Below are 16525 nucleotides of genomic sequence, written 5' to 3'. Positions count from 1 at the left end.
CGCGGCCCGAGTAGGGCGTATTCAGGCTCTGGAAGTGATTTTCTCGGTCCGCAGCCCGGGTCGCCGTTTTTGTCTTCAAAAGTCAATTTCGGCCATCGCAGCACGAGGAGGACGTTTTTGGGCTCCGGAGGTGAATTTCTGGCTCCACAGCCCGGGTCTCCGAATCAGGCTTCAAAAGTCGATTTTGGCCATCGCGGCCCGAAGAGGGTTATTTCGGGCACCGGACGTGGATTTAGGCCTACACAGCTCGTTTCGACGTTTTCAACTACAGAAGTCAATTTTGTCCATCGCGGGTTGAGGAGGGCGTTTTCAGCCTCCGAACGTGCATTTTGGCCTCCGAAGCCCGTGTCTCCATTTTTGGCCTCAAAAGTCGATTTCGGTCATCGTGGCGCGAGGAGGACGTTTTCACGCTCTGGATGTGTATTTCTGGCTCCGCAGCCCGGGTCGCCATTTCACCTTGAAAAGTCGATTTCGGCCATCGCGGCCCGAGAAGGGCTTTTTCGGGCTCCGCACGTGATTTTTTCGCTCCGCGGCCCGGGTCGCCATTTTGACCTTCAAAAGTCAATTTTGGCCATCGCGGCCCGAATAGGGCGTTTTCGGGCTCCGCAGGTGATTTTCTCTCTCCGCCGCCCGGGGTCACCGTTTTCACCTTCAGAAGTGGATTTCGGCCATCATGGCCCGAGGAGGATGTTTTCAGGCTCCGGACATGAATTTCTGGCGCCGCGGCCCGGGTCGCCGTTTTCGGCTTCAAAACTCGATTTTGGCCATCGCGGCCCGAGTAGGGCGTATTCAGGCTCTGGAAGTGATTTTCTCGGTCCGCAGCCCGGGTCGCCTTTTTTGTCTTCAAAAGTCAATTTCGGCCATCGCAGCATGAGGAGGACGTTTTTGGGCTCCGGAGGTGAATTTCTGGCTCCACAGCCCGGGTCTCCGATTCCGGCTTCAAAAGTCGATTTTGGCCATTGCGGCCCGAGTAGGGCGTATTCAGGCTCTGGAAGTGATTTTCTCGGTCCGCAGCCCGGGTCGCCGTTTTCGCCTTCAAAAGTCGATTTCGGCCATCACGGCCCGAAGAGGGTGTTTTCGGGCACCGGACGTGGATTTAGGCCTACGCAGCTCGTTTCGACGTTTTCAACTACAGAAGTCAATTTTGTCCATCGCGGGTTGAGGAGGGCGTTTTCAGCCTCCGAACGTGCATTTTGGCCTCCGAAGCCCGTGTCTCCATTTTTGGCCTCAAAAGTCGATTTCGGTCATCGTGGCGCGAGGAGGACGTTTTCACGCTCTGGATGTGTATTTCTGGCTCCGCAGCCCGGGTCGCCATTTTCACCTTCAAAAGTCGATTTCGGCCATCGCGGCCCGAGAAGGGCTTTTTCGGGCTCCGCACGTGATTTTTTCGCTCCGCGGCCCGGGTCGCCATTTTGACCTTCAAAAGTCTATTTTGGCCATCGCGGCCCGAATAGGGCGTTTTCGGGCTCCGCAGGTGATTTTCTCTCTCCGCCGCCCGGGGTCACCGTTTTCACCTTCAGAAGTGGATTTCGGCCATCATGGCCCGAGGAGGATGTTTTCAGGCTCCAGACATGAATTTCTGGCGCCGCGGCCCGGGTCGCCGTTTTCGGCTTCAAAACTCGATTTTGGCCATCGCGGCCCGAGTAGGGCGTATTCAGGCTCTCGATGTGATTTTCTCGGTCCGCAGCCCGGGTCGCCGTTTTTGTCTTCAAAAGTCAATTTCGGCCATCGCAGCATGAGGAGGACGTTTTTGGGCTCCGGAGGTGAATTTCTGGCTCCACAGCCCGGGTCTCCGATTCCGGCTTCAAAAGTCGATTTTGGCCATCGCGGCCCGAGTAGGGCGTATTCAGGCTCTGGAAGTGATTTTCTCGGTCCGCAGCCCGGGTCGCCGTTTTGGTCTTCAAAAGTCAATTTCGGCCATCGCAGCATGAGGAGGACGTTTTTGGGCTCCGGAGGTGAATTTCTGGCTCCACAGCCCGGGTCTCCGATTCCGGCTTCAAAAGTCGATTTTGGCCATCGCGGCCCGAGTAGGGCGTATTCAGGCTCTGGAAGTGATTTTCTCGGTCCGCAGCCCGGGTCGCCATTTTCGGCTTCAAAAGTCGATTTCGGCCATCGCGGCCCGAATAGGGTGTTTTCGGGCTCCGCAGGTGATTTTCTCACTCCGCTGCCCGGGTCACCGTTTTCACCTTCAGAAGTGGATTTCGGCCATCATGGCCCGAGGAGGATGTTTTCAGGCTCCGGACATGAATTTCTGGCGCCGCGGCCCGGGTCTCCGATTCCGGCTTCAAAAGTCGATTTTGGCCATCGCGGCCCGAGTAGGGCGTATTCAGGCTCTGGAAGTGATTTTCTCGGTCCGCAGCCCGGGTCGCCGTTTTCGCCTTCAAAAGTCGATTTCGGCCATCACGGCCCGAAGAGGGTGTTTTCGGGCACCGGACGTGGATTTAGGCCTACGCAGCTCGTTTCGACGTTTTCAACTACAGAAGTCAATTTTGTCCATCGCGGGTTGAGGAGGGCGTTTTCAGCCTCCGAACGTGCATTTTGGCCTCCGAAGCCCGTGTCTCCATTTTTGGCCTCAAAAGTCGATTTCGGTCATCGTGGCGCGAGGAGGACGTTTTCACGCTCTGGATGTGTATTTCTGGCTCCGCAGCCCGGGTCGCCATTTTCACCTTCAAAAGTCGATTTCGGCCATCGCGGCCCGAGAAGGGCTTTTTCGGGCTCCGCACGTGATTTTTTCGCTCCGCGGCCCGGGTCGCCATTTTGACCTTCAAAAGTCTATTTTGGCCATCGCGGCCCGAATAGGGCGTTTTCGGGCTCCGCAGGTGATTTTCTCTCTCCGCCGCCCGGGGTCACCGTTTTCACCTTCAGAAGTGGATTTCGGCCATCATGGCCCGAGGAGGATGTTTTCAGGCTCCAGACATGAATTTCTGGCGCCGCGGCCCGGGTCGCCGTTTTCGGCTTCAAAACTCGATTTTGGCCATCGCGGCCCGAGTAGGGCGTATTCAGGCTCTGGATGTGATTTTCTCGGTCCGCAGCCCGGGTCGCCGTTTTTGTCTTCAAAAGTCAATTTCGGCCATCGCAGCATGAGGAGGACGTTTTTGGGCTCCGGAGGTGAATTTCTGGCTCCACAGCCCGGGTCTCCGATTCCGGCTTCAAAAGTCGATTTTGGCCATCGCGGCCCGAGTAGGGCGTATTCAGGCTCTGGAAGTGATTTTCTCGGTCCGCAGCCCGGGTCGCCGTTTTGGTCTTCAAAAGTCAATTTCGGCCATCGCAGCATGAGGAGGACGTTTTTGGGCTCCGGAGGTGAATTTCTGGCTCCACAGCCCGGGTCTCCGATTCCGGCTTCAAAAGTCGATTTTGGCCATCGCGGCCCGAGTAGGGCGTATTCAGGCTCTGGAAGTGATTTTCTCGGTCCACAGCCCGGGTCGCCGTTTTTGTCTTCAAAAGTCAATTTCGGCCATCGCAGCATGAGGAGGACGTTTTTGGGCTCCGGAGGTGAATTTCTGGCTCCACAGCCTGGGTCTCCGATTCCGGCTTCAAAAGTCGATTTTGGCCATCGCGGCCCGAGTAGGGCGTATTCAGGCTCTGGAAGTGATTTTCTCGGTCCGCAGCCCGGGTCGCCGTTTTTGGCTTCAAAAGTCGATTTCGGCCATTGCTGCACGAGGATAGCATTATCGGGCTTCTGACATGGATTACTGGCTCCGCAGCCCGGGTCGCCGTTTTCGGCTTCAAAAGTCTATTTTGGCCATCACGTCCCGAAGAGGGTGTTTTCGGGCACCGGACGTGGATTTAGGCCTACGAAGCCCGTTTCGACGTTTTCAGCTACAGAAGTCAATTTTGTCCATCGCGGGTTGAGGAGGGCGTTTTCAGGCTCCGAACGTGCATTTTGGCCTCTGAAGCCCGTGTCTCCATTTTTGGCCTCAAAAGTCGATTTCGGTCATCGTGGCACGAGGAGGACGTTTTCGCGCTCTGGATGTGGATTTCTGGCTCCGCGGCCCGGGTCGCCGTTTTCGGCTTCAAAAGTCGATTTCGGCCCTCGCGGCCCGAGAAGGGATTTTTTGGGCTCCGCAGGTGATTTTCTCTCTCCGCCGCCCGGGGTCACCGTTTTCACCTTCAGAAGTGGATTTCGGCCATCATGGCCCGAGGAGGATGTTTTCAGGCTCCGGACATGAATTTCTGGCGCCGCGGCCCGGGTCGCCGTTTTCGGCTTCAAAACTCGATTTTGGCCATCGCGGCCCGAGTAGGGCGTATTCAGGCTCTGGAAGTGATTTTCTCGGTCCGCAGCCCGGGTCGCCGTTTTTGTCTTCAAAAGTCAATTTCGGCCATCGCAGCATGAGGAGGACGTTTTTGGGCTCCGGAGGTGAATTTCTGGCTCCACAGCCCGGGTCTCCGATTCCGGCTTCAAAAGTCGATTTTGGCCATTGCGGCCCGAGTAGGGCGTATTCAGGCTCTGGAAGTGATTTTCTCGGTCCGCAGCCCGGGTCGCCGTTTTCGCCTTCAAAAGTCGATTTCGGCCATCACGGCCCGAAGAGGGTGTTTTCGGGCACCGGACGTGGATTTAGGCCTACGCAGCTCGTTTCGACGTTTTCAACTACAGAAGTCAATTTTGTCCATCGCGGGTTGAGGAGGGCGTTTTCAGCCTCCGAACGTGCATTTTGGCCTCCGAATCCCGTGTCTCCATTTTTGGCCTCAAAAGTCGATTTCGGTCATCGTGGCGCGAGGAGGACGTTTTCACGCTCTGGATGTGTATTTCTGGCTCCGCAGCCCGGGTCGCCATTTTCACCTTCAAAAGTCGATTTCGGCCATCGCGGCCCGAGAAGGGCTTTTTCAGGCTCCGGACGTGATTTTTTCGCTCCGCGGCCCGGGTCGCCATTTTGACCTTCAAAAGTCAATTTTGGCCATCGCGGCCCGAATAGGGCGTTTTCGGGCTCCGCAGGTGATTTTCTCTCTCCGCCGCCCGGGGTCACCGTTTTCACCTTCAGAAGTGGATTTCGGCCATCATGGCCCGAGGAGGATGTTTTCAGGCTCCGGACATGAATTTCTGGCGCCGCGGCCTGGGTCGCCGTTTTCGGCTTCAAAACTCGATTTTGGCCATCGCGGCCCGAGTAGGGCGTATTCAGGCTCTGGAAGTGATTTTCTTGGTCCGCAGCCCGGGTCGCCGTTTTTGTCTTCAAAAGTCAATTTCGGCCATCGCAGCATGAGGAGGACGTTTTTGGGCTCCGGAGGTGAATTTCTGGCTCCACAGCCTGGGTCTCCGAATCAGGCTTCAAAAGTCGATTTTGGCCATCGCGGCCCGAGTAGGGCGTATTCAGGCTCTGGAAGTGATTTTCTCGGTCCGCAGCCCGGGTCGCCGTTTTCGGCTTCAAAAGTCGATTTCGGCCATCACGGCCCGAATAGGGCGTTTTCGGGATCCGCAGGTGATTTTCTCACTCCGCTGCCCGGGTCACCGTTTTCACCTTCAGAAGTGGATTTCGGCCATCATGGCCCGAGGAGGATGTTTTCAGGCTCCGGACATGAATTTCTGGCGCCGCGGCCCGGGTCGCCGTTTTCGGCTTCAAAACTCGATTTTGGCCATCGCGGCCCGAGTAGGGCGTATTCAGGCTCTGGAAGTGATTTTCTCGGTCCGCAGCCCGGGTCGCCGTTTTTGTCTTCAAAAGTCAATTTCGGCCATCGCAGCATGAGGAGGACGTTTTTGGGCTCCGGAGGTGAATTTCTGGCTCCACAGCCCGGGTCTCCGATTCCGGCTTCAAAAGTCGATTTTGGCCATCGCGGCCCGAGTAGGGCGTATTCAGGCTCTGGAAGTGATTTTCTCGGTCCGCAGCCCGGGTCGCCGTTTTCGCCTTCAAAAGTCGATTTCGGCCATCACGGCCCGAAGAGGGTGTTTTCGGGCACCGGACGTGGATTTAGGCCTACGCAGCTCGTTTCGACGTTTTCAACTACAGAAGTCAATTTTGTCCATCGCGGGTTGAGGAGGGCGTTTTCAGCCTCCGAACGTGCATTTTGGCCTCCGAAGCCCGTGTCTCCATTTTGGGCCTCAAAAGTCGATTTCGGTCATCGTGGCGCGAGGAGGACGTTTTCACGCTCTGGATGTGTATTTCTGGCTCCGCAGCCCGGGTCGCCATTTTCACCTTCAAAAGTCGATTTCGGCCATCGCGGCCCGAGAAGGGCTTTTTCGGGCTCCGCACGTGATTTTTTCGCTCCGCGGCCCGGGTCGCCATTTTGACCTTCAAAAGTCAATTTTGGCCATCGCGGCCCGAATAGGGCGTTTTCGGGCTCCGCAGGTGATTTTCTCTCTCCGCCGCCCGGGGTCACCGTTTTCACCTTCAGAAGTGGATTTCGGCCATCATGGCCCGAGGAGGATGTTTTCAGGCTCCGGACATGAATTTCTGGCGCCGCGGCCCGGGTCGCCGTTTTCGGCTTCAAAACTCGATTTTGGCCATCGCGGCCCGAGTAGGGCGTATTCAGGCTCTGGAAGTGATTTTCTCGGTCCGCAGCCCGGGTCGCCGTTTTTGTCTTCAAAAGTCAATTTCGGCCATCGAAGCATGAGGAGGACGTTTTTGGGCTCCGGAGGTGAATTTCTGGCTCCACAGCCCGGGTCTCCGATTCCGGCTTCAAAAGTCGATTTTGGCCATCGCGGCCCGAGTAGGGTGTATTCAGGCTCTGGAAGTGATTTTCTCGGTCCGCAGCCCGGGTCGCCGTTTTCGGCTTCAAAAGTCGATTTCGGCCATCGCGGCCCGAGTAGGTCGTATTCAGGCTCTGGAAGTGATTTTCTCGGTCCGCAGCCTGGGTCGCCGTTTTTGTCTTCAAAAGTCAATTTCGGCCATCGCAGCATGAGGAGGACGTTTTTGGGCTCCGGAGGTGAATTTCTGGCTCCACAGCCCGGGTCTCCGAATCAGGCTTCAAAAGTCGATTTTGGCCATCGCGGCCCGAGTAGGGCGTATTCAGGCTCTGGAAGTGATTTTCTCGGTCCGCAGCCCGGGTCGCCGTTTTCGCCTTCAAAAGTCGATTTCAGCCATCACGGCCCGAAGAGGGTGTTTTCGGGCACCGGACGTGGATTTAGGCCTACGCAGCTCGTTTCGACGTTTTCAACTACAGAAGTCAATTTTGTCCATCGCGGGTTGAGGAGGGCGTTTTCAGCCTCCGAACGTGCATTTTGGCCTCCGAAGCCCGTGTCTCCATTTTGGGCCTCAAAAGTCGATTTCGGTCATCGTGGCGCGAGGAGGACGTTTTCACGCTCTGGATGTGTATTTCTGGCTCCGCAGCCCGGGTCGCCATTTTCACCTTCAAAAGTCGATTTCGGCCATCGCGGCCCGAGAAGGGCTTTTTCGGGCTCCGGACGTGATTTTTTCGCTCCGCGGCCCGGGTCGCCATTTTGACCTTCAAAAGTCAATTTTGGCCATCGCGGCCCGAATAGGGCGTTTTCGGGCTCCGCAGGTGATTTTCTCTCTCCGCCGCCCGGGGTCACCGTTTTCACCTTCAGAAGTGGATTTCGGCCATCATGGCCCGAGGAGGATGTTTTCAGGCTCCGGACATGAATTTCTGGCGCCGCGGCCCGGGTCGCCGTTTTCGGCTTCAAAACTCGATTTTGGCCATCGCGGCCCGAGTAGGGCGTATTCAGGCTCTGGAAGTGATTTTCTCGGTCCGCAGCCCGGGTCGCCGTTTTTGTCTTCAAAAGTCAATTTCGGCCATCGCAGCATGAGGAGGACGTTTTTGGGCTCCGGAGGTGAATTTCTGGCTCCACAGCCCGGGTCTCCGATTCCGGCTTCAAAAGTCGATTTTGGCCATCGCGGCCCGAGTAGGGCGTATTCAGGCTCTGGAAGTGATTTTCTCGGTCCGCAGCCCGGGTCGCCGTTTTCGGCTTCAAAAGTCGATTTCGGCCATCACGGCCCGAATAGGGCGTTTTCGGGATCCGCAGGTGATTTTCTCACTCCGCTGCCCGGGTCACCGTTTTCACCTTCAGAAGTGGATTTCGGCCATCATGGCCCGAGGAGGATGTTTTCAGGCTCCGGACATGAATTTCTGGCGCCGCGGCCCGGGTCGCCGTTTTCGGCTTCAAAACTCGATTTTGGCCATCGCGGCCCGAGTAGGGCGTATTCAGGCTCTGGAAGTGATTTTCTCGGTCCGCAGCCCGGGTCGCCGTTTTTGTCTTCAAAAGTCAATTTCGGATCATCGCAGCATGAGGAGGACGTTTTTGGGCTCCGGAGGTGAATTTCTGGCTCCACAGCCCGGGTCTCCGATTCCGGCTTCAAAAGTCGATTTTGGCCATCGCGGCCCGAGTAGGGCGTATTCAGGCTCTGGAAGTGATTTTCTCGGTCCGCAGCCCGGGTCGCCGTTTTCGCCTTCAAAAGTCGATTTCGGCCATCACGGCCCGAAGAGGGTGTTTTCGGGCACCGGACGTGGATTTAGGCCTACGCAGCTCGTTTCGACGTTTTCAACTACAGAAGTCAATTTTGTCCATCGCGGGTTGAGGAGGGCGTTTTCAGCCTCCGAACGTGCATTTTGGCCTCCGAAGCCCGTGTCTCCATTTTGGGCCTCAAAAGTCGATTTCGGTCATCGTGGCGCGAGGAGGACGTTTTCACGCTCTGGATGTGTATTTCTGGCTCCGCAGCCCGGGTCGCCATTTTCACCTTCAAAAGTCGATTTCGGCCATCGCGGCCCGAGAAGGGCTTTTTCGGGCTCCGCACGTGATTTTTTCGCTCCGCGGCCCGGGTCGCCATTTTGACCTTCAAAAGTCAATTTTGGCCATCGCGGCCCGAATAGGGCGTTTTCGGGCTCCGCAGGTGATTTTCTCTCTCCGCCGCCCGGGGTCACCGTTTTCACCTTCAGAAGTGGATTTCGGCCATCATGGCCCGAGGAGGATGTTTTCAGGCTCCGGACATGAATTTCTGGCGCCGCGGCCCGGGTCGCCGTTTTCGGCTTCAAAACTCGATTTTGGCCATCGCGGCCCGAGTAGGGCGTATTCAGGCTCTGGAAGTGATTTTCTCGGTCCGCAGCCCGGGTCGCCGTTTTTGTCTTCAAAAGTCAATTTCGGCCATCGCAGCATGAGGAGGACGTTTTTGGGCTCCGGAGGTGAATTTCTGGCTCCACAGCCCGGGTCTCCGATTCCGGCTTCAAAAGTCGATTTTGGCCATCGCGGCCCGAGTAGGGTGTATTCAGGCTCTGGAAGTGATTTTCTCGGTCCGCAGCCCGGGTCGCCGTTTTCGGCTTCAAAAGTCGATTTCGGCCATCGCGGCCCGAGTAGGTCGTATTCAGGCTCTGGAAGTGATTTTCTCGGTCCGCAGCCCGGGTCGCCGTTTTTGTCTTCAAAAGTCAATTTCGGCCATCGCAGCATGAGGAGGACGTTTTTGGGCTCCGGAGGTGAATTTCTGGCTCCACAGCCCGGGTCTCCGAATCAGGCTTCAAAAGTCGATTTTGGCCATCGCGGCCCGAGTAGGGCGTATTCAGGCTCTGGAAGTGATTTTCTCGGTCCGCAGCCCGGGTCGCCGTTTTCGCCTTCAAAAGTCGATTTCAGCCATCACGGCCCGAAGAGGGTGTTTTCGGGCACCGGACGTGGATTTAGGCCTACGCAGCTCGTTTCGACGTTTTCAACTACAGAAGTCAATTTTGTCCATCGCGGCCCGAATAGGGCGTTTTCGGGCTCCGCAGGTGATTTTCTCTCTCCGCCGCCCGGGGTCACCGTTTTCACCTTCAGAAGTGGATTTCGGCCATCATGGCCCGAGGAGGATGTTTTCAGGCTCCGGACATGAATTTCTGGCGCCGCGGCCCGGGTCGCCGTTTTCGGCTTCAAAACTCGATTTTGGCCATCGCGGCCCGAGTAGGGCGTATTCAGGCTCTGGAAGTGATTTTCTCGGTCCGCAGCCCGGGTCGCCGTTTTTGTCTTCAAAAGTCAATTTCGGCCATCGCAGCATGAGGAGGACGTTTTTGGGCTCCGGAGGTGAATTTCTGGCTCCACAGCCCGGGTCTCCGATTCCGGCTTCAAAAGTCGATTTTGGCCATCGCGGCCCGAGTAGGGTGTATTCAGGCTCTGGAAGTGATTTTCTCGGTCCGCAGCCCGGGTCGCCGTTTTCGGCTTCAAAAGTCGATTTCGGCCATCGCGGCCCGAGTAGGTCGTATTCAGGCTCTGGAAGTGATTTTCTCGGTCCGCAGCCCGGGTCGCCGTTTTTGTCTTCAAAAGTCAATTTCGGCCATCGCAGCATGAGGAGGACGTTTTTGGGCTCCGGAGGTGAATTTCTGGCTCCACAGCCCGGGTCTCCGAATCAGGCTTCAAAAGTCGATTTTGGCCATCGCGGCCCGAGTAGGGCGTATTCAGGCTCTGGAAGTGATTTTCTCGGTCCGCAGCCCGGGTCGCCGTTTTCGCCTTCAAAAGTCGATTTCAGCCATCACGGCCCGAAGAGGGTGTTTTCGGGCACCGGACGTGGATTTAGGCCTACGCAGCTCGTTTCGACGTTTTCAACTACAGAAGTCAATTTTGTCCATCGCGGGTTGAGGAGGGCGTTTTCAGCCTCCGAACGTGCATTTTGGCCTCCGAAGCCCGTGTCTCCATTTTGGGCCTCAAAAGTCGATTTCGGTCATCGTGGCGCGAGGAGGACGTTTTCACGCTCTGGATGTGTATTTCTGGCTCCGCAGCCCGGGTCGCCATTTTCACCTTCAAAAGTCGATTTCGGCCATCGCGGCCCGAGAAGGGCTTTTTCGGGCTCCGCACGTGATTTTTTCGCTCCGCGGCCCGGGTCGCCATTTTGACCTTCAAAAGTCAATTTTGGCCATCGCGGCCCGAATAGGGCGTTTTCGGGCTCCGCAGGTGATTTTCTCTCTCCGCCGCCCGGGGTCACCGTTTTCACCTTCAGAAGTGGATTTCGGCCATCATGGCCCGAGGAGGATGTTTTCAGGCTCCGGACATGAATTTCTGGCGCCGCGGCCCGGGTCGCCGTTTTCGGCTTCAAAACTCGATTTTGGCCATCGGGGCCCGAGTAGGGCGTATTCAGGCTCTGGAAGTGATTTTCTCGGTCCGCAGCCCGGGTCGCCGTTTTTGTCTTCAAAAGTCAATTTCGGCCATCGCAGCATGAGGAGGACGTTTTTGGGCTCCGGAGGTGAATTTCTGGCTCCACAGCCCGGGTCTCCGATTCCGGCTTCAAAAGTCGATTTTGGCCATCGCGGCCCGAGTAGGGCGTATTCAGGCTCTGGAAGTGATTTTCTCGGTCCGCAGCCCGGGTCGCCGTTTTCGGCTTCAAAAGTCGATTTCGGCCATCGCGGCCCGAGTAGGTCGTATTCAGGCTCTGGAAGTGATTTTCTCGGTCCGCAGCCCGGGTCGCCGTTTTTGTCTTCAAAAGTCAATTTCGGCCATCGCAGCATGAGGAGGACGTTTTTGGGCTCCGGAGGTGAATTTCTGGCTCCACAGCCCGGGTCTCCGAATCAGGCTTCAAAAGTCGATTTTGGCCATCGCGGCCCGAGTAGGGCGTATTCAGGCTCTGGAAGTGATTTTCTCGGTCCGCAGCCCGGGTCGCCGTTTTCGCCTTCAAAAGTCGATTTCGGCCATCACGGCCCGAAGAGGGTGTTTTCGGGCACCGGACGTGGATTTAGGCCTACGCAGCTCGTTTCGACGTTTTCAACTACAGAAGTCAATTTTGTCCATCGCGGGTTGAGGAGGGCGTTTTCAGCCTCCGAACGTGCATTTTGGCCTCCGAAGCCCGTGTCTCCATTTTGGGCCTCAAAAGTCGATTTCGGTCATCGTGGCGCGAGGAGGACGTTTTCACGCTCTGGATGTGTATTTCTGGCTCCGCAGCCCGGGTCGCCATTTTCACCTTCAAAAGTCGATTTCGGCCATCGCGGCCCGAGAAGGGCTTTTTCGGGCTCCGCACGTGATTTTTTCGCTCCGCGGCCCGGGTCGCCATTTTGACCTTCAAAAGTCAATTTTGGCCATCGCGGCCCGAATAGGGCGTTTTCGGGCTCCGCAGGTGATTTTCTCTCTCCGCCGCCCGGGGTCACCGTTTTCACCTTCAGAAGTGGATTTCGGCCATCATGGCCCGAGGAGGATGTTTTCAGGCTCCGGACATGAATTTCTGGCGCCGCGGCCCGGGTCGCCGTTTTCGGCTTCAAAACTCGATTTTGGCCATCGCGGCCCGAGTAGGGCGTATTCAGGCTCTGGAAGTGATTTTCTCGGTCCGCAGCCCGGGTCGCCGTTTTTGTCTTCAAAAGTCAATTTCGGCCATCGCAGCATGAGGAGGACGTTTTTGGGCTCCGGAGGTGAATTTCTGGCTCCACAGCCCGGGTCTCCGATTCCGGCTTCAAAAGTCGATTTTGGCCATCGCGGCCCGAGTAGGGCGTATTCAGGCTCTGGAAGTGATTTTCTCGGTCCGCAGCCCGGGTCGCCGTTTTCGCCTTCAAAAGTCGATTTCGGCCATCACGGCCCGAAGAGGGTGTTTTCGGGCACCGGACGTGGATTTAGGCCTACGCAGCTCGTTTCGACGTTTTCAACTACAGAAGTCAATTTTGTCCATCGCGGGTTGAGGAGGGCGTTTTCAGCCTCCGAACGTGCATTTTGGCCTCCGAAGCCCGTGTCTCCATTTTGGGCCTCAAAAGTCGATTTCGGTCATCGTGGCGCGATGAGGACGTTTTCACGCTCTGGATGTGTATTTCTGGCTCCGCAGCCCGGGTCGCCATTTTCACCTTCAAAAGTCGATTTCGGCCATCGCGGCCCGAGAAGGGCTTTTTCGGGCTCCGCACGTGATTTTTTCGCTCCGCGGCCCGGGTCGCCATTTTGACCTTCAAAAGTCAATTTTGGCCATCGCGGCCCGAATAGGGCGTTTTCGGGCTCCGCAGGTGATTTTCTCTCTCCGCCGCCCGGGGTCACCGTTTTCACCTTCAGAAGTGGATTTCGGCCATCATGGCCCGAGGAGGATGTTTTCAGGCTCCGGACATGAATTTCTGGCGCCGCGGCCCGGGTCGCCGTTTTCGGCTTCAAAACTCGATTTTGGCCATCGCGGCCCGAGTAGGGCGTATTCAGGCTCTGGAAGTGATTTTCTCGGTCCGCAGCCCGGGTCGCCGTTTTTGTCTTCAAAAGTCAATTTCGGCCATCGCAGCATGAGGAGGACGTTTTTGGGCTCCGGAGGTGAATTTCTGGCTCCACAGCCCGGGTCTCCGATTCCGGCTTCAAAAGTCGATTTTGGCCATCGCGGCCCGAGTAGGGCGTATTCAGGCTCTGGAAGTGATTTTCTCGGTCCGCAGCCCGGGTCGCCGTTTTCGCCTTCAAAAGTCGATTTCGGCCATCACGGCCCGAAGAGGGTGTTTTCGGGCACCGGACGTGGATTTAGGCCTACGCAGCTCGTTTCGACGTTTTCAACTACAGAAGTCAATTTTGTCCATCGCGGGTTGAGGAGGGCGTTTTCAGCCTCCGAACGTGCATTTTGGCCTCCGAAGCCCGTGTCTCCATTTTGGGCCTCAAAAGTCGATTTCGGTCATCGTGGCGCGAGGAGGACGTTTTCACGCTCTGGATGTGTATTTCTGGCTCCGCAGCCCGGGTCGCCATTTTCACCTTCAAAAGTCGATTTCGGCCATCGCGGCCCGAGAAGGGCTTTTTCGGGCTCCGCACGTGATTTTTTCGCTCCGCGGCCCGGGTCGCCATTTTGACCTTCAAAAGTCAATTTTGGCCATCGCGGCCCGAATAGGGCGTTTTCGGGCTCCGCAGGTGATTTTCTCTCTCCGCCGCCCGGGGTCACCGTTTTCACCTTCAGAAGTGGATTTCGGCCATCATGGCCCGAGGAGGATGTTTTCAGGCTCCGGACATGAATTTCTGGCGCCGCGGCCCGGGTCGCCGTTTTCGGCTTCAAAAGTCGATTTTGGCCATCGCGGCCCGAGTAGGGCGTATTCAGGCTCTGGAAGTGATTTTCTCGGTCCGCAGCCCGGGTCGCCGTTTTCGGCTTCAAAAGTCGATTTCGGCCATCACGGCCCGAAGAGGGTGTTTTCGGGCACCGGACGTGGATTTAGGCCTACGCAGCTCGTTTCGACGTTTTCAACTACAGAAGTTAATTTTGTCCATCGCGGGTTGAGGAGGGCGTTTTCAGCCTCCGAACGTGCATTTTGGCCTCCGAAGCCCGTGTCTCCATTTTTGGCCTCAAAAGTCGATTTCGGTCATCGTGGCGCGAGGAGGACGTTTTCACGCTCTGGATGTGTATTTCTGGCTCCGCAGCCCGGGTCGCCATTTTCACCTTCAAAAGTCGATTTCGGCCATCGCGGCCCGAGAAGGGCTTTTTCGGGCTCCGGACGTGATTTTTTCGCTCCGCGGCCCGGGTCGCCATTTTGACCTTCAAAAGTCGATTTCGGCCATCGCGGCCCGAATAGGGCGTTTTCGGGCTCCGCAGGTGATTTTCTCACTCCGCTGCCCGGGTCACCGTTTTCACCTTCAGAAGTGGATTTCGGCCATCATGGCCCGAGGAGGATGTTTTCAGGCTCCGGACATGAATTTCTGGCGCCGCGGCCCGGGTCGCCGTTTTCGGCTTCAAAACTCGATTTTGGCCATCGCGGCCCGAGTAGGGCGTATTCAGGCTCTGGAAGTGATTTTCTCGGTCCGCAGCCCGGGTCGCCGTTTTTGTCTTCAAAAGTCAATTTCGGCCATCGCAGCATGAGGAGGACGTTTTTGGGCTCCGGAGGTGAATTACTGGCTCCACAGCCCGGGTCTCCGAATTAGGCTTCAAAAGTCGATTTTGGCCATCGCGGCCCGAGTAGGGCGTATTCAGGCTCTGGAAGTGATTTTCTCGGTCCGCAGCCCGGGTCGCCGTTTTCGGCTTCAAAAGTCGATTTCGGCCATCGCGGCCCGAATAGGGCGTTTTCGGGCTCCGCAGGTGATTTTCTCACTCCGCTGCCCGGGTCACCGTTTTCACCTTCAGAAGTGGATTTCGGCCATCATGGCCCGAGGAGGATGTTTTCAGGCTCCGGACATGAATTTCTGGCGCCGCGGCCCGGGTCGCCGTTTTCGGCTTCAAAACTCGATTTTGGCCATCGCGGCCCGAGTAGGGCGTATTCAGGCTCTGGAAGTGATTTTCTCGGTCCGCAGCCCGGGTCGCCGTTTTCGGCTTCAAAAGTCGATTTCGGCCATCGCGGCCCGAATAGGGCGTTTTCGGGCTCCGCAGGTGATTTTCTCACTCCGCTGCCCGGGTCACCGTTTTCACCTTCAGAAGTGGATTTCGGCCATCGCGGCCCGAGTAGGGCGTATTCAGGCTCCGGACATGAATTTCTGGCGCCGCGGCCCGGGTCGCCGTTTTCGGCTTCAAAACTCGATTTTGGCCATCGCGGCCCGAGTAGGGCGTATTCAGGCTCTGGAAGTGATTTTCTCGGTCCACAGCCCGGGTCGCCGTTTTCGCCTTCAAAAGTCGATTTCTGCCATCACGGCCCGAGTAGGGCGTATTCAGGCTCTGGAAGTGATTTTCTCGGTCCGCAGCCCGGGTCGCCGTTTTGGTCTTCAAAAGTCAATTTCGGCCATCGCAGCATGAGGAGGACGTTTTTGGGCTCCGGAGGTGAATTTCTGGCTCCACAGCCCGGGTCTCCGAATCAGGCTTCAAAAGTCGATTTTGGCCATCGCGGCCCGAAGAGGGTGTTTTCGGGCACCGGACGTGGATTTAGGCCTACGCAGCTCGTTTCGACGTTTTCAACTACAGAAGTCAATTTTGTCCATCGCGGGTTGAGGAGGGCGTTTTCAGCCTCCGAACGTGCATTTTGGCCTCCGAAGCCCGTGTCTCCATTTTGGGCCTCAAAAGTCGATTTCGGTCATCGTGGCGCGAGGAGGACGTTTTCACGCTCTGGATGTGTATTTCTGGCTCCGCAGCCCGGGTCGCCATTTTCACCTTCAAAAGTCGATTTCGGCCATCGCGGCCCGAGAAGGGCTTTTTCGGGCTCCGCACGTGATTTTTTCGCTCCGCGGCCCGGGTCGCCATTTTGACCTTCAAAAGTCAATTTTGGCCATCGCGGCCCGAATAGGGCGTTTTCGGGCTCCGCAGGTGATTTCTCTCTCCGCCGCCCGGGGTCACCGTTTTCACCTTCAGAAGTGGATTTCGGCCATCATGGCCCGAGGAGGATGTTTTCAGGCTCCGGACATGAATTTCTGGCGCCGCGGCCCGGGTCGCCGTTTTCGGCTTCAAAACTCGATTTTGGCCATCGCGGCCCGAGTAGGGCGTATTCAGGCTCTGGAAGTGATTTTCTCGGTCCGCAGCCCGGGTCGCCGTTTTTGTCTTCAAAAGTCAATTTCGGCCATCGCAGCATGAGGAGGACGTTTTTGGGCTCCGGAGGTGAATTTCTGGCTCCACAGCCCGGGTCTCCGAATCAGGCTTCAAAAGTCGATTTTGGCCATCGCGGCCCGAGTAGGGCGTATTCAGGCTCTGGAAGTGATTTTCTCGGTCCGCAGCCCGGGTCGCCGTTTTCGCCTTCAAAAGTCGATTTCGGCCATCACGGCCCGAAGAGGGTGTTTTCGGGCACCGGACGTGGATTTAGGCCTACGCAGCTCGTTTCGACGTTTTCAACTACAGAAGTCAATTTTGTCCAT

Source organism: Pelodiscus sinensis, chromosome 1, assembly GCF_052426305.1.
Source record: "Pelodiscus sinensis isolate ZL-2025 chromosome 1, ASM5242630v1, whole genome shotgun sequence".
NCBI classification, from domain to species: Eukaryota; Metazoa; Chordata; order Testudines; family Trionychidae; genus Pelodiscus; species Pelodiscus sinensis.
Note: the sequence above shows the minus strand (reverse complement) of the source record.